Here is a 12,412-nt window from a genome sequence, read left to right on the forward strand (position 1 = left end):
GTTAGCCAAGGGCAACACCAGTTTGAAATATAAGCACATTTGTAAAACATCACAGAGGGGAAGGGTGGGAGATTTATGAGCAGTATTGCCTCATAAAATAGTGAAAAACAGAGGAAACGAAAATAAGTCTACCGAAAGTTTGTCATAAGACCCAACTGCCAGGTCATCCCAAATGAAACTGGTGGTAGGGCAACAAATAAACAAAAAAATGGAACTGATTTGTCATCATCTCTAAAAATCTATTTTCATCGCAAAATACACCCTGAGGAACCTATTCTAGAGATAATATACTCTTGAAAGTATTTAGAGTTCTTTTCAAAAGAGGTATCAGGAAGGAGATTAGATAGATCGATCAATCAATAGATAGATATCGATATAGACATGGTAATCAGCACTCCCACATACACAATGAAGTATAAACAAAGCTGAGCTAAATTTCCTGGGCCCATTTGCAGGGGTCAAAAAGGATCTTGGCTCAGTGCTGAAGGATTTGGTGCTTAGGGATGTCGCAGAGATCTCTTGGTCCTTGTGATGGCAGCAGGGAGGCAGTGTCCTACACAGGCTCCAAAAGGAAGAAGGAGTTACTATAGATGGTGAAGTCCTCCAAATAATCCTATTCGAAGATATTCTACTGATTGTGTGAGGCCTCAGATGGGTCCTCATTAATGAAGTCCATCCGAGCTCTGCTACTTACTACCTATGTGACCTTGAATAAGTTACATAATTTCTCTCATCCTCAGTTCTTCATCTGTAAAATGAGGGAATTCAACTGGAAGAAATGAAACATGCTATTTTTTTAAAAGAGTTAATTTTTTAAATAAAGAAATGAGAAAAATGGAAAAGAATGAGATCTATAGAAGAAAAAATTTGAAAGGGAATTAACAGCTTGGTGCAAGAGGTTAAAAAAAAGAAAGAAAAAACACCTAAGTAGCACATTCTCTGAAAATTAGAGTAGACAAAAAGAAGTCAATGTCTCCATGAGACAACAAGAAATATTAAAACAAAGTCAGAAGATTGAAAAAATAGAAGGTAATATAGTTATCTCAAAAACAACTGACCTGGAAAAGAGATCAAGGAGAGAATATTTAATGATCATTAAACTATTTGAAAGCCATGACCAAAAACAAAAAAAAAAGCCTAGATATCACATTTCAAGAAATCATAAGGGAATACTGCCCAGATCTCTTAGAACTATAGGGTAGGCTGCCACCTATGTTGCTGCTGGACAGATGAACTAGACCCCAGAGAACTGAAGAACCGGAAAATGTGATAGCTGAACCATTGTCACTGCTCTTCGAAAGATGATAGAATAAAAGAGATGTGCCCCAGGACTGGATAAGAACAGATGTTCAGATTTCCAGAAAAGGGAAGGGAATCCCAAGGCTGCAACACTGCAAGATAAAAATTGTTTGGTATGTTTTGCTAGTGATGAAGATGATCAAACAGCTGAGTGGGTGAGACCACACAGGTGCAGAGGAGCTACAAAATGGGTTCACCAAGCTTGTCTACAATGCTGGGTAGATGAAAAACAAAGAGGAAATCATAAAGCGTGAGTGGCACATCCTCAGTGCAATGCAGAATTCTTAATAGTACTTCCAAAGTTGGGTCCAGTTGTTTGTCTTGGATCTTGCAGATAGACTGATCTCAAAAGCTCATCCATTTCCTGCAGAAGGAATAATGGTTGGCTCTATCTATTGGATTGCTGTGATTTATGGCTCTGTGACAGTGATACGGGAGGTAGACCATAAAGTAGATTTGGATGTTATGAAAAGAGTTGATCCTTTATTCTTTTTAATTGGACTCCTCACTATTCCTGTTATGCTGATATTAGGCAGAATAATTCACCAGGAAGACTACATTCTTATGTTGTGGTGCAAATACTCTAATGAACTACAGATTTTGAACAGCATATTTCCAGGAATTGGATGTCCTATTCCTCGTATCCCAGCTGAGGCAAATTCTTTAGCAGATCGTGTCTCTGCTACTCGAATTTTGTGTGGAGCTCTTGTCTTTCCCTCTATTGCTACGATAGTTGGAAAGTATGTTCAGTAGTGTTAATTCCAACCCACAAAGGACAATCTTGGGTAGAATTGCTTTTGTTACCATAAAAGGAGCATTTAAGGTTTACTTCAGACAGCAACAATATTTGCGTCAAGCACACCACAAAATTCTTAATTATCCAGAACAAGAAGAAACATAAGGGTGTGATGTCCCATCATTCGACCACCTCATCTGAAAGTCTGTTGTGGTGTTCTGATACCATCATTACTGCACAGTAGTGGAGACTTGTGATAAGCCACTTCTCCTATATATTTTTAAGACATATAAAGCACCTATAGCAGGGGAAATCTTCTCAGTAATCACGGAACCTAAGAATGTGATTCGTTTTCATTGTTTTATATGTACTTTCTTCATGGCTGTCACCTGAACCATTTTCTCAGCCTGATAAGTACTGGGTTTTATTTGTTTTTTCCCTGGACAGAAGTATAAAGATCAAATTGTGCAGTTATTAAAGAGGGCACAGGCTATATTGTATGCAAATGCCTCTTTTGTACATTTGTATGTTCATTATATTCTTACACAGAATCAACTCAACAATATGGATACTATAGGAGGATTCCTTATTTGAGTAAATAATTTCACTGTGGAACAGGAGCATGTGTTAATATGGAGAAAATAGAAATGTTAATATGGAAAAAACAGAAAATCATTTTGAGTTATGAGACAGAAATGAAACCAAAAATGTATGAAGCCACTCAATTGCTTATCCGAACAACCTAGATTCTGTTGAATATTTTTCAAACAATATAATATCCTGTAAAATATATGAAAATTCACAGAGCTTCAGTTCATTCTATTGCTACTAAATCTATGTGTTATTGGCATTTTGTAGTTCACTATATCATCCTGACTGTCCAGCAATCTAAATTACTTTATATCATCAGCTCCTTATAACATTAAAATCTTCAATAGATTTTTAAATTCTAGAAATTGCTTAATTCTAGAATTCTTTATTCTGGAGATTGCTACAATATTGCAGCCACAAGTCTACACGTCATTTGAACCCAAAGAAACAACTGCCAAGTTACACTTTTCCCTTCCTTTCTACCCAGAAGTAATGAGAGGGATTTGAAGATGAAAAGAGAAGCCAACCCTGGAGAGGCCTACAGTCAGCTATCTTTAGCAATGAGGAGATGGGCATTTAAAATGTGACTGCCAGGCATCGATACTGAGTCTCCAGAAGACATTAAGATCAATGCTTTGGACAAAATCCAATGAATTGTGGAAGAGAAAGGGTGATAGTTTTAGAGTTTAGTCACTAGTCAGTCATCTTGTGTTGGAGGCTAACACTTTGATGATTACTTCTTTATTTTGTCAGTTGACATAAACCATTTTCTGAAGAAAATTGTTCATTTTGAGCCACTTTCAAGCAGCAAGAGTGTCTATTATATCATCCAGCCATTCAAATGGATTTTTTTTGTTTTCACTGAATAAAATAGAATGCTTTAAAAAATTATCCTTTAAATAACTATTTTCTGTATTTTCTTGTTCACAGCTGCATATCTAATGTATGAAAAACAGTAAATATTTTCCCTTCTCTTCAGAAATAAATTGGCTATAGCATGAACAATGTTGGATTGGAATAATGTATATAAGTAAAGACTGGTATCTTTCCTATAGTATGAATATAATGAATATTGAGGTAACATAAAAATGTATAGAAATGGTGTGTGTATATAATGGCCATTGTACATTCAAAAGCTGTAGTTACTAATGGAAGAAGACAAAGAAATTGAATAGTGAAATTCAGAAATTACACTGCTTCTGAGGGGGACACATAGTATTTCTGACTATGGGAAATAATTTAGATTTATACAGCTGCAACTTTTGACATATACTGACTTTCCTTTAAAAAGTAGTAGAAAATGTTCATAAAGAACAGCTTTTCAGTGGCCTTTACTCTAAAGATAAAAAAGTATTATCACTCATTTACTCTTAATACTTACAATGTTACCTGACTGCTCTGTTGTTGGGGCTCCTTCTGAGTGCCAGGGGAGAATCAGCCCTGAGAGGCTGGCATTAGGGTGGTTGGAGGAAGAGCAGCAGTGGGGTCTGGGTGTTCTCCCTCCACCCTCAGCTTCAGCATGAGCCTCAGAACAGTTATAAGCAACAAGACATGGGTCCTCTAATTATGGGTAGTCATTAGAGAAATGTGGCAATTATCCAACTAAAGCAATAATGGCACTTCAAAATTTAAATATCTCTTCCAGGCCACAGTGGCATTTTCTGAGTAGTCTCTTAAAGTGCTTCCTCCGAGCATGAAAAAGGTAAAGCTGACAGGTAAAAAAAGTTAGTAAGGTGAGATTTAAAAGGATGAGGAAGACTAATCAGTGATTTGGGAGTTAGGTGAACATTTTTTGGTTTTCAGGTTTTTCCCCATGTTTCCTTTACTGTATTTATTTCTGGTTATTTTACTGTTTTGAACTTTTTCTACAAAACACAATGAAAACTAATAGAAAAAAATTTTTCAAGATACTTATGTTCTTTTGAAGTAGCTGAAAATGTACATAACAACTATGAAGAATATATAGTTACTTAAGTTTAGTAACTTAAGTTACTACCTTGTTGATAGAGCTGTAATTTTTTTAAACCCTTGTTTTTAAAATGGCATCTAATCTCAATGCTAATACTGGATTAGATTGTAAAAGAATTGTTTTGTGTTCAGAACTATTGCTCAAAGTGGAAATAGAAAGAATCTACACATTACCTCCTAAAAAAAAGAAAAGTAAAGAAAATGCTAAGGAACATTGTTGTCACAATCCAGAGCTTCCAGATCAAAGAAAAAATAATTCATTCAGCAAGAAAGAAAGAATTCATATACTGAGGAGCCACACTCAGTATCATATATGATTTAGCAGTCACCGTTATAATAGATCAGAAAATTTGAAATACAATATTCCAGAAGACAAAGGATATAGGCCAAGAATAATTTACCCAGAAAAACTGAAAATAATATTATGGGGGGGGGAGGAATGGGGGAGTGTGGGAAATGGACCTTTAATCAAATGAGATGTTTAATACTATATAATATTCCCTTCCCTTCTCTTAGTGAAATAAAGGACTTCCAAGCATTTCTGATGAAAAGACCCAGGTTGATATATCCCAAACATATAAAAAAGGGAAAAGGACCTATTTGTGTAAAAATATTTGTAGCAGGTCTTTTTGTGGTGGCTAAGAATTGGAAATCAAAGGGATGCCCATCAGTTGGGGCATGGCTAAACAAGCTGTAGTATATGATGGAATATTCATGTGTTATAAGAAATGACAAGCAGGATGAGTTTAGAAAAACCTGAAAAAACTTACACGAACTAATGCAAAGTAAAGTGAGCAGAACCAGGAGAATGCTGTACACAGTAACTACAATATTGTACAATGAAGAACTGTGAATGATTCGGCTACTCTATGCAATACAATGATCCGAGACAATCCCAAAGGACAAATGAAGAAGCATACTATCCACATGCAGAGAAGAACTGATATTGTCTGAGTACAGACTGAAGCATACTATTTTTCACTTTCTTTCTTTCATTATTTGAGTCATCTTGTACAAAATGACTAATATGGAAATGTTTTACATGATTGCACATGTATAACCTATATCTGCTTACCATCTCAGGGAGGGGGAGAGGAAGGAAGGAAAGAGCTGGATTGGAACTCAAAACTTAAAAAAGTTAAAAAATTGTTTTAACATGTAATGTGGGAAATAATATACATGTATATATATATATATATATGTATATGTGTGTAGATAGATAAATAGATAGATAGATAGAGATGAATAGACAGACCTAGGTTGAAACTTTGAAGTACAAAAATAAGTCAAGAGAAACATGAAAAGGTAAAGATAAATGAACAATCATAAATGATAAAGTGTTTGCATTCTAATATAGGGAGATAATACATGCATCCCCTCTGAACTCTATCACCAGCAGAGGGTCATAGTGGGTGTCTAATTATACCAAAGGCATGGAAGTATATCTGACATATCTTGATAATCTAAAAGAATTGAAAGGGAGGGGAAGGGGAATATACTAGAGCAGAAAAGGAGAGGAAGGTTAGAATTCACCTAGGGTCACACAGCTGTCAGTGTCTGAAACTGTTATTTGGATTCCACTCTTTCTGATTCCAGGCTTAGCACTCCATCCACCCAGCCACCTAGATGTCTCTAAGGCAAATTATTTTGGGAAAATTACTTCACATAAATAAAATGCATAATAAATAATGAGGAAATGTTAGGGGAAGCAGTTGACACCTAAACCTCATTTTCATCAGGTCAAAGGAGGGAATGCATATGCACATACAGTTGAGTCCAGAAATACATTTCTTTCCTCAGGGACGTAGGAGGAAAGGCTGGGAGTAGGGGGTGGCAGAGGGTATGAGAGAATTAGAAGGAAGATAAATAAAGGGAAGGATTAGTCCTAAGCAAAATAAATTCTAAAGGTGTACAAAAATATTTATAGTTCTTTTTGGGTTGGCAAAGATTTGGAAACCAAGAGGATGCCAATCATTTGGGGAAGGGCTGAATAAGTTATTGTATATAAATGTGAAGGAACACTATTGTTCAGTAAGAAATGATGAAAGGAATGGTTTTAGAAATACCTGTAAAAACTCCTATGAATTGATGCAAAGTAAAGTATAATCAAGGGAACAATTTGTACAATGATGACAATATTATACAATCGAACAATTTTGAAAGACTGAAACTCTGAGGGGTCGAACAATCAACCAGGCTTACCCAAGACTAATGAGAAAATGGGCTGCCCACTCCCTGAGGGACAGGTGGGAGATTCAGTGCAGAACGAGTCTCTGTTTTGGACATAGCTATTGAGGAAATTTGTTTTGTTGATGATACCTCAGGAGTTTTGTTTTTCTTCCTTTCTGAGTTGGGGTAGGGGGAGAAAGATAAAGCATATTTTTGCTGATTGACAAATAAATTTTAGTTGAAAAGAGAGAAAGAGAGAGAAAGTAAAATGGAAGCATGGAGCCAAAATTAAAAGCTATTGCAATAGTACAGGTGAGAGCCTAAACTGGAGTAGTGACCATATGAGTTGAGAGAAAAGATGTGACAGATGTTGAGGTTGTAGAATTGCCAAGGTGTCACAAGAAGTTAATTGTGAGGGAGAGTAGAGAGCCCAAGATAACTCTGGGTTGAAAACCTGGGTGATTGGAAGGATGGCAGATTTCTCTCCATAAAAATAGGAAAAAAATTGCAGGGATTGGGGTACAGGTGTAGTGGGATTTAACGAGCAAGTCTGGGGCAGGTGAAACAATGAGCTCCATTTTAGACATGTGGGATTTGATAATGCCTATAGGACATAAAGATGAAGCTGTCCATCCAAAAGCTGGAAATACAGGACTAGACCTCAGAGGTAGGTATTTGGGGTAGAAATTGCTGGTGGATGATGAGTTGGGATCAGAATTAAATTAAAGAAAGAAATCAAGCTGGATTACATCTGAGAAATTTGCTCAATGCTTTCACTGATGCCAAGATACTCTCTTGCACAAAAACTTCTTGAAAAAATATCTTACTGTTGGTGCTGTTTAGTTGTGATCCTTAGAGAAATCTCCAAAGAAAAAGTTACAAAGTGATCCGAAGAAAAATGGAGAAACATATGACACAAATACATTGTAGCATAATAACAACAAAAGGCCTACTTGCAAGAAGTTGTATGGGACAGATGGCCAATAGAAAGATAAAGAGGATGATAGACAAAAAGATGGATAGATAATATACGTCAGATTCCCTTAATATTGTTGTTGCTTAGTCATGTCTGATTGTTTGTGACCCCATCTGGGGTTTTCTTGGCAAAGATACTGGAGTGATTTGCCATTTCCTTCTCCAACTCATTTTACAGATAAAGAAACTGAGGTAAACAGGGTTAGGTGACTTGTCCAGGGTCACACATCTTCAAAATGTCTAAGGCTAGACTTGAATTGAAGAAGATGAGTCTTTCTGATTCTAGGCCTGGAGCTCCATCCACTGAACCACCTAGAAACTCCCTCTTGCAGGTCAGTGCCTTCTCTGTCTCAAAGAATTGCCTAAAGCAATAAAAGGTTAAGTCATTTGTCCAAGTAGTATGTGTCAAAAGCAGGATAATAATTATAATTATGATAATAGCTAACATTACTTACTATGTGCCAGGCATTACGCTAAGTAATTTAGAATTACTCAGGTCTTTCTGGTTCCCAGACTGCTTTCTATGTACCAAGCCTTTCAAAGATGTTATATGCATCTATATGTGGGTGGAGAGAAAAAGAGACAGAAAGAGAGAGAGAGTAAGTGAGAAACAGAGAGACAGAAACAGAGAGAAAAAAAGAAAAAGTACCAGACTTGAGACTTCTTTTGTACAGGGAAAAACCCAGTGAGGAAACTCCTTCAACCAATGCAGACTGGCACCTGCTTTGCAACATATAGTCATATATGTATGCATGTGTATATGTGTATATATATATATACATATATATATATATATGTATGTGCATGCATACACATACACACACAAATGATCAAAGTTGACATATCATCCAGAAAATGTATCACTGAAAAAGGAAATGGACTTGTTATGTAATACTATTGAAGGATAACAAACAGGTGGAGAGCCCAAGGGCTGCATGCACCCCCACAAAACATAAAAAGACCTAGAGGAGGGCCCTTTTACCACGTTAGGAAGCTCCTCCATAGAGGATCTGTAAGAAAATATGGACAAAAATAGCAAAAAAAACACTGAGGGAAGAAATATACAGATGAGATTACAAATCCATTAAAATTATTGAAGTAATATTTAAGTACAACCTTTTTTTCATCACTTTTCACATTGAACATATAAGAGACCTAAGATTAAGGTGTCCATGCTTTAAATGTTTTGATGAATTGTGACCACCATGTGACCTCACCATAACCATCTCTTACAGATCCAGCACAGGAAGAGATGGAAGCCATTTGGAGCGTTGTATTCCCCCGGAAAAAGCTGCTAGAGCCATCTGCTTGTATAGATAAATAGGAAAAAGTCCTTAGAGTATCATCCTGAGGCTCCAGATGTGGTAGGCAAAGAACAAAACAGAGAATAATAAGGGGATAAGGCTATTTTGCATGGAGAATATAATAAGAGTCTCCTTCCTAAGGAAGACAAACCAAGATAGCATGATAAGATGGGGTGTCAGGAAGCCTGGGTTATGGTCCTGGCTCAGCTACTAACTATGAGGCCTTGAGAACATAATTAATCTTTTCAGCCTCAGTTCTCTTATCTGTAAAATAATGGTGTTTGAAGTGGGTGATGTATAAGGATCCCCCCAGCTCTAAATTTCTAGAATTTCTATTCCATTTCAGTGTTTCCAGCAATGGATTGTAATTGTTCCATTACTGGAACCATCTCTACTATTCTCTCTCACCTTTCTCCAAAAGTTAGTAGGTTTCTTTTTGTTCTTTGCTTTTGGCAGATTCTCCATTCCTGAGTTTATTTTTAAATTTCTCTTCTGAACTCTGCACTAAGCTTGATTTGTTTCTTCATCTTGCACATCATCAACATAAAAATCAACCTCATGTTTTTTCTTCCCACAGAGAATTCCTGACTGGATACTTGAGTCTTTAGAGTCAGGGAAATGGCTGATCCATTCATAAGGTGGAAGCGAGGGAAATCCCTCACCAATGAGCAGTGCCCATGCCTGCCCTCAGGATCATTCTCCATCCATCTTTTCCTTCCCTCATTCTGAATCCTGCTCCTTTCCTCTGCCCAGGCTTGTCTTTGTTTCCTTTGACCACTCCCTTCTCCTTTCTCACACTACAACCTAGCTATAGCATCTATAGAATCTAAATAACATCTGCATGAGGGGAAGGAGAAGTGGAATAGGGCTAGAAACAAAGGCTGGTATCTTTCTATTCGTTCCCAATAACAAGATCCCAGTAAGATTCCAATCATCCCACCAACATAGCTTCAGCTGGCCTGCATTTTAACCACTGTCATTTCCTCCACCCTGTCACCTTCATTGTTACTTCCCCTATTGGTTCCATCTGTCCCAGAATCCAAATCCTACCTACTACAGGAGTTCTTGCCCTGGGACCCATGAACTTTTAAAAAAATATTTTTATAACTGCATTTCAATATAATCATTTTTCTTTGTAATCCTATGTATTCTATTTCTTGCATTTAAGTACATCATTCTGAGAAGAAAGCCATAGGCTTCATCAGACTGCCAGAGGTCCATCATACAGAGAGAGAGAGACAGAGAGAGAGACAGAGAGAGAGAGATACACACAGAAACACAGACACAGACAGAGAGACAGATAAAACCCTGTCCTATGCCTAACCTTGGGTTGATAAAACTAAATTGGAGACAGTTGCTACCTAAGATCCTAATTGGAAAGGAAAGCAAAACAAAAGACAAGTGAGCTATAGGAATTCCTTTTCCAAATTCCCCTTGAAATTCAGTATTATCTAAAGACTTCAGACTCTACATACTTTGAAAAGGAAATCGTTTTAGATTAAGTAACTGGGAGAGGAAGAATATGCCTTGCTTCATCTTGAACTGAACAGAGTAAACCCTCTAGGAATTTGGAGGTTCAATTAAGGGCTAATTGAAGACCATCACTCTAGCAAGGGACTATGAACAAAAGTCCTTCTTACTGAGGCCCCGAGGCACTGGTTTCTGAGATTCCCACCTAACCTGGTTGGTTATGTGAGTACTATGTATCCCCTCTACCTGGCACAGTTATCCTACTAGCACACAGTCAACTACAAACACAAACACACACACACACACACACACACACACACACACACAGAGCCACTGAGGATGACTTACTCTAAGTCCCAGAGCCTGCCTGGGAATGAGGATCATAATAAGGAGTCTAAGACTTGACTTCTATCTTGATATGTCCTAATAGAAAGAGGTCCAGAGTCACAGGACCTGGGTTGGAATCCTAGCTCTTAGGCTTCTTTTGTGTAACCTCAGCTAAATCATTTAATCTCGCTGGGCCTCAATTGCCCCATCTGTAAAATGAAGGGGTTGAACTATATGACCTCTGAGGTTCTTCCTAGTTCTCAAACTATGATCCTACATGTATGCAAACACCTTTAGAGTGGGCATTCCTCTTAGAAAATTAGGAGGTACAATAAAAAGTCAACCTCTAATCACCCCAGGATGCTGGTCATTCTCATCAAGATCTTCCCAAGATTCAACCTCTACTGACTACTCCTAACAAGAACAGCCCTGGAACCCCCAGACTACTTGGCCACCCCTGGATTCTTTCCTCAGTCTTTCTGTATATAAGATCCAGTTTGTTTTCCATGAAAGTGCTCAGATTCTATGTAGCCTGCTTACATTAGCATTATAAAGGCTCAAGGTTCAAACTGGCCCACTGGCAATAGTGATACAAATGCTCAGGATCTTTAAGAGTCTATCTGTTATGGTGAATCTTTAATAAACTTTGTTTTTCTTGGCTGAAAGAAGGCTTGGGTCGAATTCATTGGGACAGGACCTGGTATGTTGGTATTTTGGAGTCCCAAGCACCCCTAAATCCCTCAACCTCAACACATATTACAGTCAAGTGATTGTCCTAAAGCATAGGTCTTATACTATGCCATCTCAATAAACTACAGTGGCTCCCTATTACCTCCAGGATTAAATATGAAATCCTCTGTCTGACTTTCAAAATCTTTCATAGGTTGACTTTTTCCTACCTTACCAGTATTCTTACATTTTACTTCTACCTATCACTCTGTGATCCCACTACATCTTCCTCCTTGCTATTCCTCGTACATGATGCTCTCTCTTCTAACCACTGTACTCATGCCTGGAATACTATCCTTCCTCACCTCCAACTTCCCTTCCTTCAAGACCTAGTTCAATTCTTACTTTCTGCAGACTTTTCCTGCCTTCCCTCACCACAGCACATTCCTATGGAGTTTATCTTCCATTTACACTAGTGTCGTTCAGTCGTTTCAAATTCTTCATAAGCCCATTTGGGGTTTTCTTGGCAAAGATGCTGGAGTGGTTTGCCATTTTCCTTCTCCAGCTCGTTTTATAGATGAGGAAACTGAGGCAAACATGGTTAAATGACTACACACAGTTAGTAAGTGTCTGAGGCTGATTTTGAACTCATAAAGATGAGTCTTCCAGATTCCAAGCCCAGCACTTTATCCATTGCACTACCTAGCTGCCCCCTAATAAATAGGAGTCCATTTACACTTTAGTTATCGAGTTTGTACACAGTTATTCACATGTTGTCTCCCCCATTAGGATGTGAGCTCCTCAAGAAAAAGTGCTGTGTTTTGTTTTTGTTTTTTCATTTCTTTGTACCTCTAACCCTTAGCGCAGTGTCTGGCATACAGAAAGTGCCTAATGAATGCTTGTT

The 12,412-nt window shown here is 37.6% G+C and overlaps 1 pseudogene; it reads left to right on the top strand.

The window, feature by feature from the left end:
- Positions 1–172: 172 nt before the first annotated feature.
- Positions 173–2,200, top strand: LOC118837173 (annotated as a pseudogene).
- The last annotated feature ends 10,212 nt before the right edge of the window (positions 2,201–12,412 follow it).

This window comes from Trichosurus vulpecula, chromosome 2 (assembly GCF_011100635.1).
Source record: "Trichosurus vulpecula isolate mTriVul1 chromosome 2, mTriVul1.pri, whole genome shotgun sequence".
In the NCBI taxonomy this organism is placed as follows: Eukaryota; Metazoa; Chordata; class Mammalia; order Diprotodontia; family Phalangeridae; genus Trichosurus; species Trichosurus vulpecula.